General features: G+C 43.3%; 1 protein-coding gene across 2 annotated transcripts in view; it reads right to left on the bottom strand.

Moving 5' to 3' along the window:
* The window catches only part of SGCD (sarcoglycan delta), a 192,602-nt gene extending 186,291 nt beyond the window's left edge, over positions 1–6,311 (bottom strand). Inside the window, exon 1 of one of the 2 annotated variants that reach the window (XM_063413200.1) lies at positions 6,135–6,311. The gene's annotated coding sequence lies outside the window, so the exon portion shown is untranslated. The remainder of the gene's footprint in view (positions 1–6,134) is intronic. The other variant, XM_063413198.1, reaches the window with a different exon arrangement.
* Positions 6,312–12,424: the final 6,113 nt, after the last annotated feature.

Genomic DNA, 12,424 nt, shown 5'->3' with positions numbered 1-12,424 from the left:
CTGGGCAGTCAGGAGTAAAAAACAGATGGTATTTGGCGTTGTGAAGGAATGAGACACAACTTTGTTTAGAGGAGGCCAGTGCTGTAGGGCTTTTGCTGGCCCCTTCCCAGTAACTGGAAGGCAAAGACTGAGGGGGTGTCAGCCCATAAACACAAATGCTGCTCACTTGATTGTCCCTTTTACCCCAGAGGTGAAAGGCTCCTTCCATTCACCTACAGCAACCCTGCCTTTTTTGGTTTTGCTGTTATCTACATATTCACCACAGAAACCACGAGCTGGAAAGTTCTCATTAAACGCTGCCAACAAGAACTCTCCATTCACAGCTAATGCTTGGCTGCACACATTCCCTCTTATTTCCAAACATTTTCAGTCTGTTTTAGCTTCCCTTCATTAGACATTCATAATTATTTGCAGCACATCTAAACCTGTGCAACGGGTTTGTGCTTCCAAATACAGTTCCCTAGCTGCAAAAAACCAGCATGACAGCACTAGAAAGAAAGTAAAATTTATGTCAATCAGGAGGCAGAGCTCGGGAAGAGGATAAGGCTCACACCATCATGATTTGAGTCAGTGACTTCCACCAGGCAGCAATTTGGCCCTTTACAAAATCCTAGGTATTTCTTAGAGATCACTCCTCAGTTAACCACTAAATCAGTCAGCGATGGTGACAATGAATTTTGTAGTAAAAACGTACAAAGTGTAGATTTCTGGTACCTTAACTGAAAACCTGGGGAGCCAAGAGGGTTCTTCTGGTCTGAAGAGACACTGTTACAGGGAAAAGTATCTCCATAACATTCACACCTGTGCTGTGGCTTTGCTGTTTCCATCACACCCTTCAATACCCTTTGGACTAAACAAAGGCTTCATCGAGGAAAGTTACACCAAATGCTCATTTCCTTAGCTCAGCCCCAAACAGCCTTACAGATTCTGTCAGGGCTTTCCAAAACCCTTCTTATTTCAGACTCTTTCACCCATCCTGAAGGGCTCCCTAAGGAAGGGCACCTCTAGCACTCAGACTGGGCTGTGCTGGCTCTGCAGTGCCCAGCTCAGGGTAGTGGGGACCACTCTTCAATTACAAGACCAGAACAGCTCCTGAAGCACCCACGGTGCTGGAGCTCCAGCAATTGCCTCTGCCATCCCTAAGACAGAGGTTGTCCAGGGACAGAGCTGCTCCTTCAGGTAATTACATTCCCAGGGCTGCCTGGTGCCTGTCACACTCCCCCCTTCCATGTATGAGGCCAGTTTTTGAGGATCATTACAAAGCAAATACATCATCCTGAAGGATTAAAATATAAAAAGCTGCAGCTCCTCTAAACATGAACGTTACCAGGTCACCACTACAATGGAAGACAAAAATGTTGCTCCCTGACTTCAGAGGGGACATGGGTGGCTTCCCCACAACACACACAAATCTTTATCAACTTGGATGCACAATTAAACTAAACATTCATCCAACAAAAGGTAAAAAATTGCTCCTCGGGTGGTGTCACAGCTGAAAGCAGAGCAGTAAAGGCTCCAGAGAATCCTGAGTGATCAGTCCCATGTGAGACATTCTCCACTAAGCTTTGTTCTGGCAGCATTCCCACTATTTGAGGAGGAGATGTGCAGCTGGATGTAGAGCTTGCAATGCAGAACTGCCTTAACTACATGGCAGGAGGGTGGCAGTTCATAATTAATTTTCCACATCAACTGTTGGCTGCCCTCCTCTTCCTCTCTGCTAGGCTGCAAACTGTCAGTGGATACTTATCCAGAAAGCAGGCCTGCCACAGAGCAAAAAGCAGGATTACTATTAGCTAGCTATTTTACAGGGCATGCTAGCCAAAATCAGAAGCAGGTGAACCTGGGCAGAGTGAGAGCAGTACCAGTGCAAAGGCAGCCCTGCTTGTCCTCTGAGAGATGAAAAACCAAAGGGAATAGAAAAGCAGGATGAAGAAAGCAAGACAGACAGAAGACTGAAAGGAGAGAGAGAAAATCTGTTCTCAGACAAAGGTTTTGAACCAGCCCAAAGAAACACAGGCCCTCTTCCACCCTGGCTGGACTCTGCCTAAGACACGGCCCAGGGGCTGCCAAGCAGCAGCTCTCAGAGCACAGGGGGCTCCAAACTTTGTCTTCTGAGAGAAAGAACGTGTGCCCCACTCAGAGCCAGCATCTCCCCTGCTCAGTCTCCACATCCGTGCACGACTGAGTGCAGAGTTGTTACAAGGAGGTTGCTGGTCGCTCCAGGAGAAAACAAACCCCAACTTCATCAGGCTCTCTGAAGCACTACAAACATCAGAGGGCAGAGCCACAGGCTGCCAGCCCAGGTATGACTTCAGACAGACCCACTGACTTCTCAGCACTTCAGGAGAACAGGTAAAGGACTATTATATTACTGTTCTGTGATTGGTATCACAAGAATCTCATGTTAGTTTTGGAGTTTCTTATTTTCTTTCAGCAATTCCACTCGGTTCTGCTGCTGCTATCACCTGTTTAATTCATTTTACAACAAGATATTTGTTATCATAAATTGTGCTTTGATATGTGTCAGGTTGATGGATTCAATAAAAGCCCTGTCAGGAGAAGCTGAGGGAATGGGGCTGCAGAAGTGGCATCATCAAGGGAATTGATACCTTAACAGCCAGTCTGCTGATCTTGCAACAAAAATATAATAGCTGTTTTATTTCCTCACCCTGCAAAACAGTCCAGACGAACACTAGAAAGTATCTGCATGAATGTTATTCATGCACACAAGCTCAGTCTGCTCACTGATAAAAAAACATGTGTAAAACACCATTCTGCATGCTGTCCTCTTGTCCTGTTTGGTGTGCAAAATTCAACCAGGGGAATAAAGGCTTTAATCAAAATACAGCTTTTGATTTAATTTTGGGAATTCAAGCTGCAATCCCATGATGGGCCAACCAAAATTTTCCCTCAGTAATGTTGGAGGACAATTTTACTGACAAATATTCAGTCACAGCCCACTGTACCCCTCAGCAAAGACACTGAAAAGTTGCATTAGGGTCTTGCTTTGAGAGCCAAACCCACAGGCATATAAAATCAGACTTTTTTCCTGATTTAATACATGAAATCATATAAGAAAAAAGAAAAATTTGAAGAAAGAAATAGTAAGTTTTTATCAGACCACATAATACAATGAATGAGAGAGGGAGACCTGCCCACTGTTCTGCTGCAGGTCAGGTTTGTGCTTCACCTCATCAGAGCATCACAGCTCCAACACCACCCCTGCACTGCCCTGGAGCACAGAGATTTTTTAACTGATTTACAGAACATCTGGAAAAGGTAAAAAATGTGATGTTGAGATTTGACTTTTAGAAAAGAGAAATAATATTACTAGCCTAAACAAAGCAAAGGGAAAAGTTCCATAGCAATTAATCTGAAAAAGGTGAATTACACTGAGGATTTATGTTCATGTAATGAAGACAATTAATTGCTATGAGAGCTATAAAACACATTAAATGAACAGGGATTTTTTTCAATTCTACTTGCAAGATAAAATTTATTAACTATGTTTAATGGCTACTTAAAAATTTCTCTTACATATTTATTAAATATGCCTTTTCAGCCGAACAGAGCATTTTACTACTAATCCAAAAATGAGCAATTTCAGAAAAAAATATTGCTCTGCACGTTATCTGCAGATCCATTTAAACTAATTCCTCGTACAATAAGATTACCATCAGCACAATTTCATAATGTTGCTAAAAGGGAATCTGCTCGTCTCACGTGAGCAAACACTCTGCTGCAAAGATGAATGAATTCAGCTCACATTACTTGAACAGATGTTCCAGTTTGCAGTAGAGACAGGGAGGGAAACGTTGACTCCCGATGTCATTAAGTGTTACTGTAACCACTTAATTAAAACCCTCTCTGCTCGGGAGAGCAGGACATGGAAGGAACTGGATTAGGTGGGAACAGTGACCTCAGAAAGATCCAAATCTTGTGCTCAGCCAGGGCTGTTTGCCTCCAGCTGCAGATGTTGGATGCAGCTTGTGCACTCAGACTGCCTGAAAATCAGGGACAGATGTTTGCCACTTAAAAGTGACCTAGAAGTGACTCTGTTTCCTATTCACCATTTACAAAATGAGGATAAGCAGCACTTCTGTCTTACAAGGGTGTTGTGGGAACAGATAAAGTTGATGGCAGTCAAGCACTCTGGTAATCAACAGTCCCCAAGATGAAGAGAATCAATAAAGAAAGGCCTAATCTACTGAAGTGAGCATCAACAGTTTGGCCAAATCTTTACAGTTTAGCAGAACCTTCTCAACCTGCAATGTCCTTCTCAAAGACGAAGCTTCCATAAGCGTGAGATTTAAACAAGAACCAAGTTTTAGATCTGATGGTCACAAAATAAAATGCAAAAGTATAATCAAAGTCCAACCTTGAGTTTAATGCCTTAATAATGGTTTCTCACAAATCAATTGTACAGACCTAGGAGTGAGAGCTGGATTGACTCTCATTTCCTCATTTACTACCCTCCTGTCCATGGCAGCAGCAGCACCATGGTCACACCAGCAACCAACAGCTCTGGAGCAGATCCTCACACACCCTGGGACAGCCTGGGAACCCAGCAAAACTCACACCTCATTGCAAGGAAGATTTACATCCTTCAACTCAGAAATCTCAAACCCAAACAAGGAATAAACAAAACCGCTGTGATTTCTGCATTCTAACAGTGCCAATTTTTTCTCTGTGAGAGTCAAGAAGCTCTCTTGATTATGAAATACCTCTCCTACAACCTTCCCTTTTAAGTGTTATAATCACAAGAGCGGGAGCTTGGAAATAAACAGAAATGAAGAGGATAATAAAGGCAGGAGCAATGTTTAACAAGCTCTTCTTCCAGAAAGCAGAGCAGGCAGACAAGCAGAGCTGAGCTGTGCTGTAATGACAGGAACCTCGCCCTGGCAACCGTGTTGTTTGCTTGAAATTCCTGTACAAATTAACAGCACATGCTGTGGTTGGAACAGACCTTTCCTGACCCTCAACATTTAAAAGTTAAGCACCCAATTTAAGCTATTCCAACCAACTTTTCCCTGCAATTGCCAGACACTGGTAGAGCTCTGCTGCAGCATAAGAATTTGAGCCCACAATTTCCAGAGCTAACATGACAAGTGCAACCAGATCAAAAGCAGGAGAACTAATATACACTCACCTGCATTGTGGTTTATTTTAGAGGCTTTTAAGAAAGTCTTGACTTCTTTTCCCTGCTCTTCCACTGACACCAAGCACAGGTGTTATATTGCTGCTCTACTTTTCTCAACAAGATTATAGTGCTGGTTCAGTCATATAAGAGAAGTCAATACCCATGTGCTAAATGAAAAAGGATAATATCATCTGCTACCACCCTACCCACCCTACTGAGATCTGGGAACCATTGCTTTAAATCTGTTGTCTTTTTTTTTTTTTTTTAATCAGAAAACTTTGCCTTCACAGAAATAACTTGACCTAGGTAAAAGAAGCCATAGAATCAGAGACTGTACTACCCTAAAATCTCATCTAGCAAAATCTTCAATACGTCCTGGCCTTCAGTTTCTTGTCAGAAAATGGTTGCATATTTCCTTGCTACAGTTCCTGCACAGCCAGGGCAACATTTGTATGGGTATGAGAACACTCACACAGGCAAAAATTGTAAGTGCTACACAACAAAGGGGGAATACAATTATACAGGAAATTGGTAGTGGTATTTCCATCCTTTGCTAACAGTGAGAATATACACACAAAGCACAAAGGAAAGCACAGGGCTGAATTACAAATGGGCTATTTCATCTCCTTATTTTTTCCCCATCTCTGACCCTCAGAACTACAGTCATTAGCAAAACACAACAGGTGGGATTTTCAAAACATGGATTCCTGTCACCAAGTATCTATCACCAGCAGCAACACACAACCATCAGCAAGCATTTTGTTCAATAAAGAACTTCTCATAAACACACACCCCCTCAAGCCCAAGACAATAAAAACACTTCATTCCTGGTGAACGCTTTCTAAATTCAGGCAGAGCAAAGCTTATTTACAGACACAGTATGAGCATGGCAGGAATGCAGCAATAAACTCAAAGGCTGCTAATGCTCTGCTTTCCCCATATGCAGACATTCAGAAAAGAGCAAAAATACAAGAGCAGGGGGAAAAATACATACCTTACCAAACCTGACTGCTGGACACGACTCGTTTCAGAGCAACATTGGGGTGAAGGTAAGTTCCTCAGGCGACCACCAAGCACAATTCCTTTCTGAGCCCCCAGAGGCTCCAGCTCTCCCTTGCCCGTGTCCCTGAGGAAGATGCAGTGTCCTCCAGTATTTCAGAGCCTCAGCTGCAGAAGATGCTGCTCAGAAAAAGAAAAGAGAAGAAGGTGTGGCATTAAATTCTAGGGTCAGTTGTTTGGCAGATTCAGAGCAGAACACAAGACAACATTGGATAGGAATGAAATGTCAAGGCAGGACAGAGAGTCTGTGACAATCCATCATGTGTGGCACCTTCAGAGGGCAATCATTGAATTCAAGAACTGTGGTGCAAAGCTATTCTTGCTTTACAGTACTTTTATAGTGTCCCTAGACCAGGAAATGAATGACAGCCTGGCTGCTTTTTATTCCAGTCCAATATTGTAACACAAAAGTAACTAATGCACTTCTCCACAGGGAATATTTTAATTCATTATGGCATTTCTGAAGAATAACAGGACTTTCATATTAAAAGCAGAGACATCACCTCAGTGTTAGTCCTCTGCACAATAAAATGGTTCTTACTCAAGAAATTCAAAGCTTAGGAGCTCACAGCAGATGGGAAGTCACGACTGCCAGCCCAAAATGGCACAGTTCCCAAAGTTCTGCCTCCAACACGATTATCAGATACCAGTAAATGTTCTGGGGCTTACTGGGAGCAGAGGGCTCAGCATCACCACGTTTTCTAGCCCACTGTCACTGCTAGATGTGCTCAGAGTTTCCAAGAGGCCAGACCCTGGCACTGAGCAGGGATGTGGGGCCTCAGTGTCCCACCAGGTGGGAGACAGCGATGGAGGTGACCACCAGCAGCAGCACTTCCAGCAAGGAGAAACCTCACAGAGCACTGGGAACTGCAAATACTCATCCCTCATCCTTGTCAGGTGGGAAACACTCAAAGGACCATCCTTCCCTCACCCAGATAATGCAGCCTGTGAAGCAAAACTGGGCACAGCAGCAGAAAAACGGTGAGGACTGAGGAAAGAGCAGGATCTGAGCTCCCTGTGTCAGATATATCCATGGCTCACATCCTTAAACCACACCCAGAGATGCTTTTCTAAAATTAACTCAGCAGCCACGAAGATACTCTAACTTTGCCTAGGAATATTATAAAAAGCAAAGGGAAAAAGCACCAGAGATATACAAGAGGTTTCCCTCAGCAGAGAAAGCCCTCGGCAGCTCAAAGTACCACAAAATCCCATTACAGCTTCACAAGAAACCCTGAACCCATGAACAGGTTACACCTATCTGGAAAACACTTTAGGTTTTGGGCTTGCAAGAAGGAAGATTTCAGCAACCAGCACACGAAACTGTGCATACTGGAAGCTGGCATCATAGTGCCTTATATATGTATATATATACACACACACACGTACATAGTGGGGTTTTTTTCTTTTTTGTTGAAGTCCACACAGCACGCATAGTCACATAGATCAGATCAAATAAATTCACTTTATTTAGCACTAATTACTTTCCTGGATCTCATATGTTACATACATCCCTAAGGGCTCCACAGCACCTTGCAGGACACCCACAACAGGAGTCAGGCTGGCAGAGCTCAGCCCTGTGACTCTTGCACATATTTGCAGACTTCCTGCCTCTCTTGAACTCACACATGAAGGACACGAGTGGACCTTCACAGCTCCTGTCCTCCTCTTCCAGGCCAACCACGAAAAATCAGAGTGCTGACTGAAATGGCTGCTGAGTGAGTTATGGGCACAGGAACGGCTGATGCTGCACTGGTTTGATCTGCAGGCAGCAGCAAGACCTAATTCTACTGCTTTTAAGGGATTTTATCTCTGGAGACCACAGCTACAATCACTTTCTCATTTCTGCTCATAAATTGTAAGGGAAGGGTGGGGTTGGGAAAGTTCCTGTGTAGTGCAGTTTGCCAATGAATATGCAGCAGTGTGAAGGAGGAGAAGTAACAGGAGGTGTGGATGTGGAGGTGAAAACAACTTTATTCATGACAAAATGCAGTGAGAGTGCACAATTCCCATCTCTTATGATCCAACTGAGATGGAGCAACTTAATGAAGTTAAATCAATGGCCAGGATTCCAGTGAGCAGCAAAATGTAGATGCTCCAGTCATCAGTCCAGCCAGGCAGTGTGCTTCCTCCACACTCTGCTGATGTGTACCACACAACAGAGGCAGGGAGCCAGGCCAGGGACCACCCTAGTCAGCAATAAAGTAAAAAGCTACAAAAGATAAATCTATGGAAATCCTTACAAGCTACAATTTGTGTTGGCTCAGAACAAGACAAGGGAAAAAAAAGAAGAAAAAATATAAATTAAAAAGAAAAAAAAAATAAAAAAAAAGAAAAAAAAAAAAAAAAAGAAAAAAAAAAAAAGAATGCCATTTGTGTTGCCCGAACCTGCAGAGTTTTGCAGAAAAAGCCCTTCATATTCAGTAGGTCACTCCTGACTTGATGGTCAGTGTCCAACTTGGGAGCATCAGAGCTGCAGAGTGAGAACAGGGGGACCCAGAGCAGCTGGGGCTGCCCCATCCCTGGAAGTGTCCAAGGCCAGGCTGGACAGGGCTTGGAGCAACCTGGGACAGTGGAAGCTGTCCCTGCCTATGGCAGGAGGTGGGACTGGATGGGCTTTAAAATCCTTTCCAACCCAAATCCATATGATCCCTGTCACAAAAATCATCCATTTCAGTCTGCACCTGCTATAGGAGCTGGCACTGTTCCCACCTGAAACAAAACCAAGTCTGAACTTCCATAAAATGCCCCGTGTCCTAGAAATCCCACAGTTTTGTTGTGTTGTTTCTAAGTTGCTGTGCTCCCCCACTCGCCTTTGATCAGAAGGAACACGCCGACAAACTGCAAATTACTGTCATTATCCCACCACTTTGGATTTTTACATTCAGTTAACACAGTTAAGTGGTATCAGATCCGTCTTCCACTCACAAAAGCCAGCATATGGATGTTCCCATTAATCAGAAAAGGCAGACAAGACATTTTTCCAGTAAAAAGAGAGTATTTCCCTTGGAGGAATCTCAGTCCTCTGCTGATGGAAAGCATGAATTATACAAAATAACTATATATTTTAGATGTAACCAACAAGCTCAAATATTAAATTTGAAGACACCATTTCTATCTTGGGATGCTTCCAGGCCACAAATCAATGAAATCTGGGAGACTCTCTCTCTCAGGAAGCCTTGCTGGACCTTTGCCCTGTTCCTAATTCTTGTCTTTAGGCATCAAATATTGATCCCTGTCAGGGTGAGGACAGGAGCTGGCTGGACCCTCCTCTGACCCAGCACACTCATCCTGATATTTGCATATAATACAGCTTAAGGTGCAGCTTGGGCCTTGTGGCAACACTGGTGAGCATTTGCAACTTCAGCAGGGGCAAAAAAGAGGTATCTAGAAGCTAAACAACACATCTGTGAGCAAATATTACAGAGTAGGAGATACTCAAATTAGTATTAGTTTGTCTCATTAAAAATTAATTACAATCTACCTAACTGCAATTGAATAAATTAGTTGGGCGTAGAAAAGATTAAATATTTAAAGTGGCTGGTGACTGAAAAATAATTGAAAACATAACTCCTTGCTTAAATATTAAATTTCTTTTATTTTTATTGCTAGCATGGCCATTAAGAAATCAGAATTCCATGTGTGTGTGCATTAATGTAGATGTGTATGACACATATGGAACATGTATATTCTTGTCATTTCCCCCTTTCCCTAAAACTACACTGGCATAAATATTTTCAATTAATGAAGAAGAGCTCCACTGGCAGAGCCAGAAGAAAGGCTGTGAAAGAGGCAAGGGAAAAGCCATTTTTACTGCTAAGTATTTAGCAAGGTCACCTGCCTCTGCAAACGCAGGAAAAGAGATCCCCCAGCAGACTCTGAGCACGGCAGGGGATTACACCAATTCATTAGCAGGTATATCTTCTAATTACAGCCTGGGCCACAAGTCCCCACACAGCTGAGCAAGGAACAACTGCTGCTTTTTGCCTTTTCCTCGGGATCAAGCTCAGAGTTTCCTGCTGAGCTCCAGGACAGCATCAGCACAAGGCTCCAGCTCCAAGCCAAGCTCTCTGTTATCCCAAGGGATGCTCCTGACTCCTCACAGCTCCAGTCCTGGGGGAAGCAGTGGCACCCACAGCTCACCCTGTCAGCTCCATCTCTGGTAAAGTTCTCACATTAATTCACTGCTAAGGTGACATGGGTGAAGAAGGGAATAAAATGAGACTTTGAATCCCTCCTTCCAGAAGGCTAATGGTAAAATATTGGTAGCAATGCAACTCTGGCACGTTTCCAACTGTAACACTCAGAGTGTTGCCCACAGCCCTGTCCCAGACACATTTTATCATTCACCATGGCTGAGTGCAAAACATAAATAAAACAGAAGTCATCAGCACTACTGGCACTCAGCTGTTTGGCGGCTTTTCTTTTTTTCCCCTTCCCTGCCAACAAAACAAATAGTGAAATAGGAGAGCTGCAATTCAAGTGGTAACACCCACCACTAAAAATTTGGTGGGGGCTGGTGGTGTGATGTGAAATTAATTCAATTAAAGAATGCAGGCAACAATAAAATGAAGAGTATTTTGACTGAGATGAATACAATAGAATAGTGTGATGCTGCTGAAGGTCAGCATTGATTTTTGTTATCCAAGTACAAACTAACAGTATCCAGGAAAAGGGAAATAAGTGATTAACCAACCTTGTTGAAGGAACTATTCCCACCATAACAGCATCAATGTTACATTATGAGGTTCAAGAGTATAATTAATATCTTGTTGTGTTGGAAAATGCTACGACTCTGCACAGGTTTTTCTGCTGTTGCACATAAGTAAATACTTTCTGAAAATGAACCCAAGAAATGCCAAGGAAATACTTCCAATTTGAAATAATGCACACTCCTTTCTTCAGCAGGCATTTGCTTTTAACCAAAGCTGCTTCTCAAGTTCAAAAGCATTAAGTTGCAGGTTACTGTCTAACTCTCCAGCTGCCAACACTGCACTACACAATTAAGTGTTTTTATTATTATTACCCCTACTATTACAGTCTGCTTAGACTATAAAATAAGATCTCCTGGGCTCTTTAGACTCAAACATTTACATCTGCCCTTGTACCGAAGCTCTTTCAGGAGATTATTGTTTCTTCTGCCAGTTCAATTGAAAGCAATGATGGAGTTACTGCAATGCATATGTCCTTGTCAAATAATGCTTTCAAAGGGTTGGAAGCACAATTGTGATGGGAAAAAAAGGAAATGCTGAACTCACTTCAGCGGTGAGCAGCACCCAGCTTCCATTGAACCGGACAGATCGTCAGAATAATCGAGTAACAAAATGAACCCAGCTCTCCCAACAAGAGCTGACAGGTTTGTACCAGAGGCAGCTGTGTGATACAGCCTTCACTGATGGAACAATATCTAAGTGGGTTTCCTCTTACTCAAGATTAAAACGGGGATCTAACAAGGAAACAACCCTGTCACTCATCTTAGTGTCACAGTTAAGCTGCAGGTCTCACTTTCCCAGTTAGTGGTTCAAGCAGGTCTCTTCATCACAAATTTGAAACAAGTTTCTCCAGCCCCAAGTGCATGGCATCAACATTAACTTGTTTCCCAGCTCACTAAAAAGCCTCATGTCCAAATTTAGGATGGCAGAGTCCTTAACTCATCGGTAAGGCAAAGTCAATGCCTTTCTTTTCCTTTACCCTCTTCATCCCTTTTGCACTGAGCCAGGGGCAAATGTTTTGCAAAAGTTGGGACAGATGTTTTGCAGAAGTTGGGACAGATTATCACTTTTCCAGCTTCCCCTCTCCTCCTGTGGCTCACATATCCACACACCTCTGCCAGGGTGCTCCCAGGGGGAGGATCCACTCTGCAAGAGCAGACCTGGGGCTGTGGGAGGATGATGAAGCATTCTAGGAAAAGTGTCAGGAGTTTGGAGAAAGCTGATGCAAGTAAAAAAAGGACCACAAGGAAAGAGAAGCACTTGCAAACCCCAGAAGTTTGCCTTCCACCACATTGCACATGCAATTACAAATCACAACTCCCTTAATGTTCTCTCCCCTTTCCAAACACACACACACACAAACATCCCTCCTCAGCCTCCACACGGGAGAGATCTCGAGTTCACTCATGCAAACACCTCCTGCTGCCTGCTCTCAGAGAGAGAAGATTTGCTGGACTTGGACAAAGTCAGCAAATACCTGAAATACTCTAATTCACCCATAAAATAAGGCAGT

This window comes from Prinia subflava, chromosome 16, assembly GCF_021018805.1.
Source record: "Prinia subflava isolate CZ2003 ecotype Zambia chromosome 16, Cam_Psub_1.2, whole genome shotgun sequence".
NCBI classification, from domain to species: domain Eukaryota; kingdom Metazoa; phylum Chordata; class Aves; order Passeriformes; family Cisticolidae; genus Prinia; species Prinia subflava.
Note: the sequence above shows the minus strand (reverse complement) of the source record. Positions and strands in the feature narration are given on the sequence as shown.